The sequence below is a fragment of the Carassius carassius genome, chromosome 35 (genome assembly GCF_963082965.1).
Source record: "Carassius carassius chromosome 35, fCarCar2.1, whole genome shotgun sequence".
NCBI classification, from domain to species: domain Eukaryota; kingdom Metazoa; phylum Chordata; class Actinopteri; order Cypriniformes; family Cyprinidae; genus Carassius; species Carassius carassius.
In genome coordinates this window covers 17,838,020-17,853,829 of record NC_081789.1, presented here as the reverse complement: position 1 = coordinate 17,853,829, position 15,810 = coordinate 17,838,020, and the positions used below count along the sequence as shown (strand labels likewise).

The 15,810-nt window shown below is 36.0% G+C and overlaps 1 protein-coding gene across 3 annotated transcripts in view; it reads left to right on the top strand.

Annotated features, from left to right (window-relative positions):
• The window catches only part of ctnnd2a (catenin (cadherin-associated protein), delta 2a), a 323,418-nt gene that overhangs the window by 80,391 nt on the left and 227,217 nt on the right, over window positions 1-15,810 (top strand). The window contains exon 1 of one of the 3 annotated variants that reach the window (XM_059524712.1): window positions 8,039-8,250. The exons of the other annotated variants lie outside the window; for them this stretch is intronic. The gene's annotated coding sequence lies outside the window, so the exon portion shown is untranslated. Of the gene's footprint in view, window positions 1-8,038; window positions 8,251-15,810 lie in introns of those variants that run through there. 3 annotated transcript variants of the gene reach the window in all.

The window sequence follows — 15,810 nt, the reverse complement described above, 5'->3', positions numbered from 1 at the left end:
GCTAGGAGGCGCCTTCTAGCCCATTTTTATCTGCTTCTAATATTGACGCTAGAGGGTGCCATGTGTGTAGGATGTTGACGAAATGTCAAAAGGGTCAGTACATGACGCCTTGGGATGAGAACGGTCTGGTATTTCAGTTACAATTTCTTCAGGTTTAACCAAACTCTTTGATGGGTTGCTGTGAAGAGTTTTGTTTATGTGTATATGATATGATGCAATTTTTCTAAAATGAAATGGTCAAGCTTTAAAATTACTCTCAGAGCAGTTCTGGAGACAAAAATACTGCAAATGTCACGTGTACTTCATGGAAAAACACAAATATTATTATATATTTTTTCAAGTTGCGGTGTGTAATATTGACAGCTAGTAGTCCAAATTCAAAATATTGGAGTTATTTCTCTTGTCCCCTCCTCCTCAGACTCTGCGCTCATGCAGGTTGCCAGATTGAGGACATACAGAAGAAATGAGCAAAAATGACTAAGGAAGGCAATTTGTAAAGTATATTGATGAGTTTTTAGATATATGCCGAAGTTTTATGGTTTGAGTAGAATCTCTGACCCAATTTGTTTGCAATTTGGTTTAAATTGGTGCGATACACTGTTTTTTTTTTCCCACCAACTGGTAACCCACGGTTTACTGTTGGGTAAATTGACAGTTTGTGGAATCGCACAAACCAAAACCAAAACAAAAACGGATATTCTGACACGGAATGCACATTTCAGTGTAATAATGGGCTATAGCATTGTTTTTTGGAGAAACAAGTAAGCAAGCTTAGCATTTTTTTATATTAGTGTAAAAAACACAAATATTGTAATGTATTTTTAAAATAGTAGTAGTAATAGTAAGTAATATAATGATATAAATTTTCATTTACTTATTTGAACGATGGAAGAAGGGACATTGACAACCATATAGAATAAAAAAGTGCAAAACATAATAAATCATAACATAAATTCAGTTATTTCTGTTTGACCAAACATTGAACAAGCTATGAATATAATTACACAGATGCAGACACTGTAATTATGGAGCAAGATCTCCACTTATACGTGAACTGACTGCCCTCCCAAATGAGCGCCAATGTGTGCGTGCTAGGTGTGTGAAAGAGTCACCATATCTCAATTTTTACCTCTTTTTTTTTTATTCCCACACATAATAAAATTTTGTAAAGGTCTGACTTTTTGAACCCCTTCCTTCAAAGCCCAGCGATGCACATCAAATATCTAATTTCAGGTATTCTCATCCATTTCAGAGCTCACTTTCTGAAGCTGTCACTCTCTCTACACTTAAGAGAGCACGTGCCATGCAGTTCTTTACATTTTCACATGCTCAGCGCACCAGAAGAGTAAAGGTGCTGGAAAAAAGGGATTTCTCTCCTGTGACAGTTATATTGTTTTCTCCATCGTTTCAACTGACCTTTTGCTTTTTCTTGAGTTTCACTGAATATGTTGAGCAACACTGCTTCTGTCTGGAGACAGAGACTGAGAGCCTGCCTTTCTGGGGCTCAGTATATGAAAACAAATGTCTCTGAAGATCAATGAACTTAAGTCCAATTTGGAACTAAATCAAGGTGACTAGATTCAACTAGCCAGAAGTTACTCAAGTGTTCAATGCTTTAGCACAGAAGAACAACTGTGAGTTGGCATTTAGGCGCTGACATTTCAAGGTGCTGTTTTGTTGTGCTAGTTGTGCCTAACCTCATAAGAGCATGGACCTTTGTTTTTTTTAAAGGAATATTTAGACATGCCGATATTTTTGCTAGTGTCTGTATGTGACCTTGGTTGAGTACCGTTAGCATATTTGTTGGTTGTTAGCAGCAGTTGACAATGTGGGGCGATCAATGGCTCATCTAGACATCAGGGTGGCCATTGGAAGATCAATAAAGAGGATATATATATAATAGAGCTACATACAGTGGCCTCAGAAAGTGTTTGGACACTAGTCACAAATGACTGAATGTCTTTCATTATACTGTATAACAAATTTGCAAACACTCGATTCTACAGCTTTTATACTTTAGAAATGAACAAATTTTTCTGAGCCATTGTACTTTTTAACTTTTATCTGAAGGCGATTTTAGCGGATGTATGAAGTACACACAGATATCGTAACAGATTATCTGCAAATATAATCGCAGTATAACTGATATTAACTATAAATCCAGTTAATAAAATTCCCTGTCTTAATTTTGAGTAATGTATATATTTTATTTTATTTATTTGAGTTAACATTTTATTTTATTTTATAAAAATGTCCTTTCCTTTTCTTTAAAGGTCCCATAAAATGCAAAAATCACATTTATAAGGTGTTTGAACAGTTGTGTAGCCGCAGTGTGTGAAAACAGCCAGTCTATAATGGTAAAAATCCACTCACTCATTGTTTTATAATTCCAATAAACCATAAAGTCTCTCCACACGATCTGTTCCACACTATGACGACATAGTTGCTGAAAGTCCCGTCCATTTGTGACGCTCTCTGCCCTATTAGCATATATACAGCCCCAAGTGAGAAGCTGCGGTCCACCATTACTGTTCTCTTGCCATTAAAAGTGTCTTGTGTTGGGATGCACCAACAAACATAGGAGTCTCCATAGACTGCTGAGGACATGGTGCTTACATTTCATTTTAGAAGGAAATGTCCCTGAAAAAAAAATGGAAAAGTCATATACTTTGCGCTAAGATTTTACACCGGACTCGACTGCCTCACAGACAAGGGTCAGTTTAGTGCTGGAGTTGTACAAAGATTGCTGCTGAAAGAGTTGATACCAACACTTTGTGTGCAGATGTTCAGACTCCAGAAAAAGTAAGCATCACGCATCATATTTTGTTTCCCAAAAGAGATCCTTGGCTCTCTGTAAGGCTAATGTTGCTAAAGCTACCATTGTCTCTGCCTGTTTTCTCTAATGCTGCCTTCATGTGCTACCAGCAATGTGTGAGGTCAGTAACATGGTCTCTGCACTCTTTTGAGAAGACATGCAGACCTGCGGACATGAAAAACAACCCGCGGCAACAGTGTTAAAGTAGATCAATTCCACGGGAAAACCATGGACTTGGCAGGAAGGACTGGAAGAGAGGCGGGTGCACCAGCTCATTCTCATTTAAGGGGACATACAGTTAAACAGAGCGTCTAGGCTCATACCCTAAAAGTGGCAATTTCAACAAGCTATACAAAATTATCTGTGGGGTATTTTAAGATTAAACTTTGCTTACACACTCTGGGGACATCAGAGAACAATTTAAAATGTTGTATCAATGTATTCTATTGCACCTTTAACAATGAACACAGTTAATTATCTTCTTTATTCTTTATCTTAATTATGAAGTGAATTAAAACACCATTAAAGAATTAGGTCATATATTGTAACTGTATTGGTAATTGGTTGATAGTCCAGATTTTGTTAGATTTTTTTGTGTGTGAAATGTATTTTATTTTTTTCATACTGTGCGTTATAATGTTGTCATGCTTAAATTCACTTGAAGCTTTAAAAATAAAAAAGACTAGATTTTTTTTTTTTTTTTTTTAGCTTATTTGGACGAAATAGTACAGAATTATAGTACTGGCTACTTGTCAGTTATCAGCAATAACATTAAATTAAATATCAGCATATCAATATTATCCAGAATTGCAGTCTGTCCCTGCCTGTGAATCTGTTTACTGTGTACTGTAACTGTTCAGATGTTATAGGATGTCATAACTATTTAGGTATGTGACTTGAAACTCTTTACTAAACCATATGACACTTTCTAATCCCAACTCGCAGTGAGGAAAATGAATAAGTGAGATACTGCCCGCTATTCTTGTTTCTCACTATCAGAAGCCTGCAATCATCTGTTGACTTAATTTATGTCCATCTTGTCACATTAAACAATAATCATTCCCATGATACTTCAAGAAGATAAATTTCCCTGTGCAATCATGAGTGAGTCTAATCTATTGCCGGCTCCTTTAGCACTGCCTGTAAAGGTTAAGTGAGTTTCTTTCAGAAGCACAGTGTATTTTTTCCCCTGGCAAGGGAAAGGTTGTTTGCCAAGTGTAGTTTGTTTATGTATGTGTTGGGGTAAATTGGCTATTCTTAGTCTCACTGAAGAGCGTGACAGACAGAGGCCCTGCTTTTGAACTGACTTAATTGGGCCATTCATCACAGAATGCTGATGAGGTCTGCCTGTCTCTTTTTCTCATGTAGCTATCTTTCTCAGTCTTTCATTCTTTCAGTTTTGCATCTATTCTTTCTCTCTTTCTGTAAACAGAAATTTAGTTATTGGACCACGTGACCCAAATTCGCCTACTCCGAGGATACTAGACCCTGACCTAGGGCTTTTAGACTAACTTTTTGCACTGGTTGCACTGGTGCGCCTAACTTTTTTTCTTGGGTGCACCAGCACAAAAGTTAGGTGCACCCAAATTTCCGACCGCATCACATTTACAGTAACACAGCAGTTTAACAAGTTCACGTTTAAAAAAATCGCTTTCCATAAAGGCAATATTGACTTGTAGCCTTAATGATTAACTAACAATCTGGTCAACATAAAGTTCTTTATTTGAAGCACAATTCTACAAGAAAGGTAACTTACTGATAAAGTGTTGGTGCTTAAAGTGCTTCACTGAGCTGAAATTTAAACTTAAAACATCTCAAGATAAATGAAATAAAAAGAAAATCTAAATTATGTGTTTTAAGGGCTTCAAACTGAACATCTCGTGGCTCAATGTCTTATGGATTATCCTCCATTGCAGTCACATGCCCTCGGTTGGCCAACTCTTGTAGTTTGGCCTTCTTGATCTTTGGCCTTGGCTAAACCAGCTGGCCACACTCTCTCTAGCAGAAAAATCTTCCAGACTTGGCCCATCTACACTGATTCTTATGAGAACTTCCACTGTGTCTGAATGAAGGGATCATAATCAGTAAAGTGGAATTGGACATGAAATGTATCAAAATTAATGTTAATGTATTTTATGTGCTCTGATAAAATGCACTGAAGTTGAAGATTAGCATAGTCATGACTCCTTTACATGCGTTGTGTAATGTTCCTGTTTATCATCCTTTCCCAGTGACATAGTGTTGTTTTTGGCGGTCTGTTTTAATTTTAGTTTTAGTCTAGTCTTTGTGTGAAGCTGTCATTTTAGTTTTTATTAGTTTTAGTCACGTTCATACTCTTTTTAGTCCAGTCAAGTTTCAGTCAACTAAAAGTTTTATTTTAGTCAGAATTATCCATGACTATTTTAATCTATTTTTAGTCGACGAAAACTGATGACATTTAGTCAATGAAAATTGTATTTTAGTCTCTTTTTAGTAATGCAATTCTATTTAACCCAGTCAATATAGAATATAGTATATTGTATAGTATTGGAGTAGTAGAGATGAAACCAAAATGTTATTTTAGCCAAAACCATTTCAAACAGAGGATTATCAAAAGTTATCTTATTATATTATATTATTGATACCTTATAGACTCAAGAATACATCCATTCCAGACATGGAAGATGCTCTGATTTGAATTTACAATGTTTATTGTACCAAGCAAACAAGTTAGAAGTACACACCTCTGTCCCTTTCTCGTCTTGAAAATAATTCCTCGAGTGGGGCTTGGAGAAGTGACGTCGCCTGCGTCTGCGCAGTGAGACCTGATGCAGCCCCTGAAGTGAGACACAGGAAACAGAAATAATGCAAAATAATAATTATAACATGACTAAAAGAGACAAAACAATGTTTAATAACATTTCGTTTAATCTCGTTTTGGTCAACGAAAATGAAGAGACATTTTAGCATAGTTTTTATATTGTAAACCACATTTAGTCTTGTTTTTATTCGTCAACAATATTGCATTATACATTTAATTATAGTCATCGTCACATGACCGGCATTTACGTTGGGTCTCGTCTTGTTTTCATGTTATAAATGTTCGATATTTAGTCATCATTTTCGTTGACGAAAGCAACACTAGTGACATAGTAACTCTTCAAAGCTTGCATTTCATTATTTGCATAATATATTTATTTGCAGATAAATCCTATCAATGACAAAATTCCATTTACTAAATCATTAATGGTGCTTTTAAGGCAAGATTTATATTTGTTTTCCTTTCTTTTTACTAAGCAGACTGTTAGTTGGACCATAAGTTCAAGCATTTATCTTCATGCTTGACAGGCTAAATTACACATGAACCCACATTTAGTCAGTAACAGGCCAGTTTCCTGATTTCTGACATGAAGTTGACTGACAAGGGCAGCCCTTCAGTACTGAATGTGTGACTGAACACCAGGTTAGACGACCTCAGACTTCTCATTCTGCTCTGAAATGGTCACCTGAGAGAGATGGAAGGGTCCAATCAGCCTTCAGATCACATGACCTATTGTTCGTTCCGTGGGGGGATACAGCTGCTTTCCCCCAGGGGCTGGAATAGGATACTCTCTACTTGAGCTGATCTGTGCAAACGAAACCATAGCTGTCTAGAATCACAAAAGGGACTGCACAAAAACAATATATTTGTGAAATGTCAAGTACATAGAATGATTGTGAGCCGTTGTAGTAAGTTGTATGTGGATATCAGTGTTTTATTCACTGTATAAGTCTTTTAAATGTTTTTAAATCTCTTTATGCTCAATGAGGCTGCATTTATTTGACTGAAAATACAGTAAAAAAAAGTAATATTGTAACATTTAATTAACATTTTAAATAATTACTTGCTATTTTATTCCTGCAATGCAAAGCTATATTTTCAGCATAGTGCTGGGCGGAATACCGGTTAAATGCTAAATTAAAGTAGGCCTATTCATTTATTTCTTCTTAACAGTTTTACTGACCCCAGAATGAAAATATAATATAATATAATATAATATAATATAATATAATATAATATAATATAATATAATATAATATAATATAATATAATATAATATAATATAATATAATATAATATAATATAATATATGCATTTTGAGCCATTTAAAAATTATAATTATTTTCATATTATGGCTGGTAACAGATGCAGGTGACAGATATTCTATTATTTTGTATAAATAAATAAAAAATTAAATATTAAAAACTGAAGTAACATTTATTTTCCTTTTGAAGTTTTAAAAGACAACAATGGTAATCTAAATGCAAAACGAGAGGAACATACATTGACAATTAAATGTTGTATATTGCCCTGTAAACTAAGAAAAAACTACAATACCAGTACAGTATATCATGAATCCCTAATGAAGAGCATTCCCTCATTCCCTTGAAACTTTCCTGACCATCTTCTCCAGCTCATCTGTAAGGATGATCAGATGGAAGAGAGGAGCTTATTAGGCAAGAGGGTGACGGCGCACTAGGTATGCATGAGAACGGTGAGAGTAACCTTTTATCAATCAGCTTTCATCACTGACCAGCCCTATTGAGGGAACACAAAGCAGGCTGTCAGTTTTATTTTCCCACTTGTTGCTGCAGCAACTAAACCTCTGAAAGCCCTGCTTTTATGAAACTTAGATTGGTTTAGTTAGATGCATTACCATCTCTCATTTACTCTGACTGCAGCCCGACAGGTCATTAAGCTGTATGCTGTGAAATAGTGTCCATTCAATAAATAATGAATATCTGGTAGTGCTAAAAGGGCTGGAGACGTTTTGGCTGCCGAAACGCTCTGGCATCCCTCTCTCTGATAATACACATGGGGTCTCCATTGTGTTTAAACATATCCCGACACAGCGCTTTAGATAAATCGTTCTGTCTCTCTCAGGAATGCCGACTTCCAGGCTAGTTTTGATGTGGAACAGACAGTGAAAGTTCTCAGGCTTTTCGGCGCACCCAGGGATGGATGAGGAGAGAGGCATTTGACGTTTCACCCCAAAGGCACTCCAAATTCTCACCCGGTCTTTGAGGTGTCGGGCACAAACAGTCCTGCAAAAAGGGGCAGACGGGAGAGCATTTGGAGGGATGCTCGCTTTGGCAATCTGGCTGGTGGGCGTGACATTCGGCGATGGAATGTTGCATAAATAATGCCAGAGGGGGGCGCTGGGTCCTCTGTTGCCATGGAGACCTTTGTGGCTGACTGAGCCGGTGTTGTGTGCGAGATGGCTGGCAGACCGGCCACACCTGTAAATAGTTTAGGAATTTCTCTAATGGGAAGAGCTTAGAGGGGATGGTCGACGGGGTGGCTTTACACTGATCTCTGCGACCGGTTGCTCTGTGTGTGGGGTGAGACAAGGTATGGCTGTTTTTTCCCGATCTGCACGGGGAAAGGAAGGAAGAAAATGTTTCTGATTTAAAGGGTGAGTTTAAAGTTTTTTGGAACTTTAAATGGATTGTATGTATGCTTTGCTAATATAGTGATATTTGGTTAAGATGTCCGTGCAATTTGTTTTTTCTTTACCTATTGGACATCTGTTGTGTTTCTCATTAGGTATGGCATAATACAGCAAAACAGCCCCATTCATTGGCATTATTTCTTATTGATTAGCTCTCCAGCTTTATTTATACTAGTTTTAGTTGGTAGATTTCAGACTTAGCTATCAGTTCTCTTTTTTTAATTATGCATTTAAAGGATTTCCTTGCACTTATTTTCTTTTTTACTCTGATCAACAGGTGTTGCTGGTTTTCCTTTTCTTTGTTTTTTTTTAAGTGGTTTGCGCCATTAATTCACCTTGTTTGATAGTGTTATTGCTCAGGAATATCTACTTTAATCTGCCTTGGAAGATAATGCAGTATGTATCAATAATTTTCAGTGTTATTTTAAATATTTAGTGTACTTTTAATATTTGGGAATTAAATGCTTTACTTAAAGCCTTTATGTATAATGCATTATAAGGGGTTTTTAGAGGGTATCATGCATTATAATTAATCATAATGTGCATTGTAATACATTATATCTTGTCATGTATAATTATAACCTGATTTATAATGCAGTGTAGGTAGGATGAATTGATTGTAACAATGAATTGACAAGTGTGCATTACAAGGCATAAATAATGCATTAAAACTACTTTTATAATGCATTATACATAAAGGCTATTTTTGTTTGTTAGTTTTTTTTTTTTAGCGAAAACATCTTTGCAACCGAACAGACCCCCCCCCACCCCCCCCCCCCCCAAAAAAAAAATAGATTACAATTTTTAATTCTAGAGGTCAAATACAGTAGAAATCTGTTTATCATTGAATTAACTACATTCCAAAAAAATTTCTAGTGAGTGGTTACGCCTAGATTTTTAAGTTGGCATAATTTAATTTATAAAATTAAATTCACATTAATTTAATTTGGCCAGCTGAAAAATTTAGATGTGATCAGTCAATAGAAAAATTGTATTTGGAGAGGTGTGATTTTATTTTTACAGTGTATTGATGTTCATGCACAAATGGAAGTTTAATATAAAGCTAACAATTTAATTTAATTAAATATATAAATATATGTAAACACTTTTTAACCATGTTATTTCATCAAAAATTTATTGTACATGACTTTACATTGTAAGAAAAAAAGCTTGAAAAAACAGATATTGTCCTGGCAGAAAATTCTCCTTAAGATGTCAGTAAAATTTTACTTTTTCCATAAGATATACAGACATTTCAGTCAACCCTAAAACATAACACAACCCAACGCAATGTACCATTCCCAGGTAAAATGACTATGAAAAATCAATACAAAAATTCCTTCATATTATCAAAGATATTAATAAATTAAGTAATTTTACAAACTTGTATTTTTTTCAACACATTTGCTGGGGGATTTGCTTGCAAAACTCTATCTCTCTCAAGACCTTTGTGTTCTCTCAAAAAAAAATTCAGAGAGAGAGAGAGAGAGAGTGCAGAAGTTGTGCAAGTATTAGCAATGTTTCTCAAGGTAACGCAAAAAACATTTGTTTACAAGAAAAATACACAACTACAGAATTATTAGCTTCCTCTCATTGCATTCTCATCTTTTTTCATCATGTCCCCTTAGGTGCTTTGTATATGTGTGAATATTTGAAGCAGTTTGAACTGATTTAAGCTGAGCAAACTTACCACCTCAACTGTTTTTGAATTTTAAATAAGTCATAAGACACATTTTTTTTTGGCCGTTTACATACCCGCATGTAATGAGACAGGAGGAAATGCAAAACCAAAACTAGACAATCACAATCTTAAGAAAACATAGTTGCCAATTGTTGCGCATTACAATCGTACCAATATTCACAATTTTGCTTTATCTCTGACAAAATATACTGTTATTATTCAATATATTGCTCTGACTTATCTGAAGAAAAAAAGCTTTATTAAATGGAGAGCACAGCCATGCAAAGGCATCTTTCTTTAGATTCAATTACTTAGGATCTATCTCTCTGTGGGCGGGATGCATTCCACAGTCCATATCCTCTTTTAATGTGTCAGTGTCCTAACTGCACAAAGGAAAAATCTCATGGGAGAAGTGTGAACGGTGTGAGAAAGAGAGAGTCGAGAGAGCGAGACAGAGAAGAAAGCAGTTTAATTTGTTGCACTTTTGTGGTTTGCAGGCCGAGAGCTGGTTGTTTGTAATTTAAGTGTGGATGAAGAGGGGTGTTATAGAATTAAAAATAGGAAAAAATTGATAAATTGTTGTTCTGGTGTCTGGAAATAGGGTCTGACACATCATCATCTGATTCAGTCCACAAATGGCTTTCAGAGCTGGATCAATAAACTCCTCAATTGTACGACCCCCGTATGCATGTGATTACGGATCAAGCCACCATCGATCCTCCTGCCAAGCTGTAATTAAAACAGGTACCTGTGACAAGAACTTCTGCTGTGGAGCGTCTAATTGTTTTCTGAGTTCCTATTTTATCCTCAGTTCCCTGTTCTGGACCGTTTCTGTGCAGGAATAAAACGATTTGCGGTCTCACGCAGGCCTTTTGTCCTTCTATGAGTGCACTTGAGGAATTGGAAGTTCTCTGATGGCTTCTCGTTGGAGGAAGTGCTCTTTTCTGATGCCGGGCTTTAGGCTCTAATCTTGGCTGCCTGGAGGGGGCAGCTTGGGGCCGGCTGTCTAAGTGATTATATGTGCCGTCCGGTTATGGAATGGGCCTTTATTGGTGCTGATGGTGCACTTTCTGTCCCAGCTGGGGTGTTAGTGGTGATTATCATCTCTCAGGGCCAGCCGGAGGTCTGCCTGTTTGATTTATAGCTGGCATGCACGCTGCTCCACAAATTCTACAGAAGTTTCTCTATGGGACTAGAGTTTAACCTAATCTAAAATAAGTTTAACTAAATTTAATTACAGGAGAGAACAAAATGTGCCCTCTATAGGACATTCTAAAATTACATATTGAATGTAGTTAGTGGTTCTTGCTTTAGGTTTATAGGATTAGGGATTTGAACAAACCTCAAACTCTTAAGTATTAGTATGTTGCCTCAAATCATACAAAAGTTATATTACTTTTCTAAAATATCAGAACTACAAATATACCTGCATTGAAGGAGGAACCTGGGGTGCGTTCTCCGATAACGTTGTCTCTTAGCGCGCTACGAATACTCAAAAGGTACACCTTAACTACAGGTATACCTTTGCTACGTGTGTTCTCCGAACTATACCTTAGGATGTTGCTTAAGGTAAACCTTCTTAAGTTCGACCTTAGCAGTTGCTGTCCATGGTGGAGGTGCTGAATAAGTTGATATCAACGCCTCGATGATCGATTGTGCGCTCTTTCCTTCACAGCGGTAAAGGTAAAGTATTGAGAAAACAATGTTCTTTATAAAGAAGCGTTTTAGAAATAGTACAAACTGCATTTATTGGGGCTTATTGAAATAAGTACATGCAGAAATAAATACGAGTATGTGTTTATAATTTAGCAAGTGTACAATCCCAAACCCTCACGGCCATAAGTGTGTTAATGTTCTCCACAACGTATGCTGATTATCCACCAGCCGTATCACATTATTGGCGTAAATCGCTCATTTGTGTAATTGGATGATTTCCTCAATAAAAGCGCAAACATGAGAGACATACCGACATTCACTATGTCGGGGAAAAAAGTCCGCAAAAAGAGATCGCCCAGCCACACTGAGGTCTTACTCAGCCCATATCCATCCCCAACAACCTCCAGAAAACTCCACCACGGCATAACAACGAAGAGCCGCCAGCAGCTGAATTTCGGGGCTGAGGGGGTAGCTCCGTCGAGTTTGTCTTGACAAATCTGGGCCAACAAGATGCAAGAGCTGCAGAATTTGCTCCCGTGGCAGGCAAAATGTTTTACAATGGTCTCTTCTGACATGGTAGTCAGTGGACTAAAATGTTCTCTCTTATAAAGTAGTTGACATACACTAACTGGCTCCGCGGACGCCGCCGTCTTTGATTTAAAACAAGTACTCGCTGTCTCGCTGCCATAGCTATAAAGTTTGTGTAAACTAATCTTTCTTTATATAGACTCCTAAGCCTTTTCTGTCAAATGGTTCGCCAGCTGATGTGCCTTAGGATAGTAATTAAAAAAGCTAACAACCATTAGTGTATGGAAACTTTATTAATGAAAACACTTCCATACACTGGGTGTAGGCTATAACAACTTAAGTATTTTATGTGTATAATTTTAAAGTAAAGTAAAAATGTAATTTTATTACTAAATCAGATTTTATATTAAATGTTCATATAAAATTTTCTATGTGTAATTAAACTGCGATGTAAAAAATCTTTTTGTGTAGTGGTGGCCACTAGCGGTATGAACCGTCAGCAGCGATAAGGTATAGCTAAGAGCGCTCCAGACCAACCTTACGAACGCATGACTTACAGAAGGTATACTTAACTAAGAAGGTTTCGGAAACCACGTATTAACGATAAGGTACTTCTTAAGGTACAACTTAAGAACGACGTAGCGTTAAGGTAGTTTCGGAGAACGCACCCCTGAGCTTTATGTAAAGACCAGAATGGAGTGAGGTCTTTTTTACTTACAATATGCAAAGAAAAAAAGCTTGATTCTGATTCACAAGCTCTTGGTTCGATAAGATTCTGATCTTGATTTGATTTGATATAAATTAATTTGAATTGATTCAATCACTATGACAGGTACAGTACATGGTGTTTTTAAAGAAAATAAATCTCTCTCAACTGAAGCTGTGAAGTGAATGGGAAACCCAGTCAGTACATTACTAAAATATTAAATGTTAATATGAACAATATTATATAATAATCAAAAACTTTTTTTAGGCATGAGGCAGATTTTAGATATTACATTTGTTTCTACTCAACTTTATTTCTGATATATAAACTTTTATACTGTTGCTTTAATTAAAAACTTGTTTTCATGATTTATTCATAAAATATAAAGCATAAAATAACAGGTTAAGTAAAAAAAAGACTCTTCAAGTCTCAAATTTATAAAGCACAATTAATACAGTTGATCAATGTGCTGTACAATGTTGTAAAAGACTTATTAAAAAAACGTACACAAAACAAAGCAAAACATCAAACAACATCACAAGACATGAGCTTTTTATTGGAAAATACATTTTTAACTTTGATTTAAAAATATATAATGTTGGTGCAGTTCTTATATGGATGGAAAAAGCTGGATCACCCCTAGATTTTAATTTTGACTTTTAACAAACTCTGGTTGGCAGACCTGAGATTTCTTTCTGGATATTCACACAACAGGTCTGAGAGGTAATGGGGAGCGAGGCCATTTTTAAACATTTAAAAACAAGCAAAAGCACTTTAAAATAAATTCTAAAGCATGATGAAAGCCAATGTAAAGATATTAACACAGGTGTAATATGTTTGTATTTATGAACATTGGTTAAAAGACGTCCCACTGCATTTTGGACCATTTGTAATCTAGATTTTGAAGAACTGTTTATACCCAGATACAGAGAATTACAATAATCAATTCTAGAAGAAATAAAAGCATGAATGGCAGTTTCAAAGTGCTTAAAATAAAGCCTTAACTTTAGCTAGCATTCGAAATTGGTAAAAACTTGATTTGACAACTAAATTTAAGTGCACTATGGAAAAAGACGAGTTTTTTTTTACACCTGACTTAACTGAAGAAAATAAAACACCAGAATTTACATGATTAATGTTTGGGACTTCAAAAGAGCCAAACACAGTGATCTCTGTTTTACTCTCATTTAGATTTAAAAAATATAAAGACATCCAGGCTTTGACTTCAGAAAGACAGGCACAGATGGATTCTACACCATTTTTATGCTTCAGGGGTGAATAAAGTTAAGTATTGTCTGCATAGCAGTGATAGTACAAGTCATGCTTTTCAAAAATAGAGGCTAAAGCATATATAAAGAGAACAATAAAGGGGCCAAAATAGAGCCTTGGGGGTCACCACAAGTCAGGGGGACCTTCCCAGAAAAAATATTGTCCAATATTGATTGAAAAGCTTCTGTTTTTAACATACTACTGAAACCAACTAAATGGAGTTCCTCTGATGCCCACAACTTGTTCTAGCTCAGTAAGCAAGACCTCATGGTCAGCTGTATCAAATACCGCAATTAAATCTAACAGTACCAGTACTAGAGAAGTCGTGGCGTAATGTTTAGAGAGTCGGACTATAACAATAGCATTCTTCAAACAGTCAGGTAAAATTCCTGATTCTAGTCACTTTTTAATAAAAACTGGAAAAACAGGGCCAACCACATCAAAAACTTCTTTAAAAAGATGAGGAGATATAACATCACACGGAGACCCAGAATAATAACTTTGTATAGAGTAAATTTAGTATAGCAAAATATTTTATTTCAACATACCTTTTAATGTTCATTCATGTTTATTTCAGTTGAGGAGATTACAATGATCTGTCACTGCCAGTGTTGGGAACGTTACTTTAAAAAAGTAATTAGTTATAGTTACTCACTACTTGTTCCAAAAAGTAACTGAGTTAGTAACTGAATTACTCTATAATAAAAGTAACTCGTTACCAGGGAAAGTAACTATTTGTGTTACTGTAAAAAAAAAAAAAAAAAAAGTTGCTATATGTCAAAGAATTTTTTTTTTTTTTTTTGGCAGTTTTCACAAGTCAGTTGAAATAAGTAGAACAGACAGGTGTTCGTACATAACTTTCGAGATTTATTGCACGTCAACAGACAGCAAGAGTTTTATCCTGCACTCTTTGTAAGAAAAGTGTTTTTGGCCACTAGCTTTGTAGATGCGTGTGTCACACATTACATGCACGTTCTTGCCTTTGACTACAATGAATTTGAAGTAGTGCTTATATCTCCATCTTGAAAATGCCAACTCATTGGATTGCTCCTGACTCGCCATTTCTCCTGCTGCTGCAAATCTCTGTGTAGCTGTTGCGTGTGTGTGACTGTGTGTGTTTGGCGCAGCTGGCGCGTGTGTGTAAAAACACTGGCTCTGATTGGCTACCATGAAACACATGACTCTGCCTTAGCCAATCATAATCGCTTATCTCGTTATAAACCCACCTGCTCACTCGCTGTGTGAGCCAGGGGTGCGTTCGGATTGCATATTAAATCAAAGCATAGTAAAACCGCATTTAACGTTCAGTAACGTTAACGGCGTTGAAACGACGGGAAAAGTATTTAGTTAGATTACCCCGTTACTGAAAAAATAACGTCGTTACCTAACGCCGTTCTTTTAAACGCCGTTATTCCAAACACTGGTCACTGCACATTAAAGAACGTTAATTTATTGTTTGAATTTGTGAGAATTTTAATTCTGATACTGTTTCTTATTAAAAGTAACAAAGAACAAACATAATGTGATTATTGGATGGCAAGCATGCTACAAATAATGCTAAGTGAGGATTTGTTCATGCATCAACAAACTAAAAATAGCCTGAAAGACTAGTCTTGGGATTTAAGAATCAATATCAAGATTTTTTAAATAAAGATAAATCTATATTATGCATCTAGCCCAACCA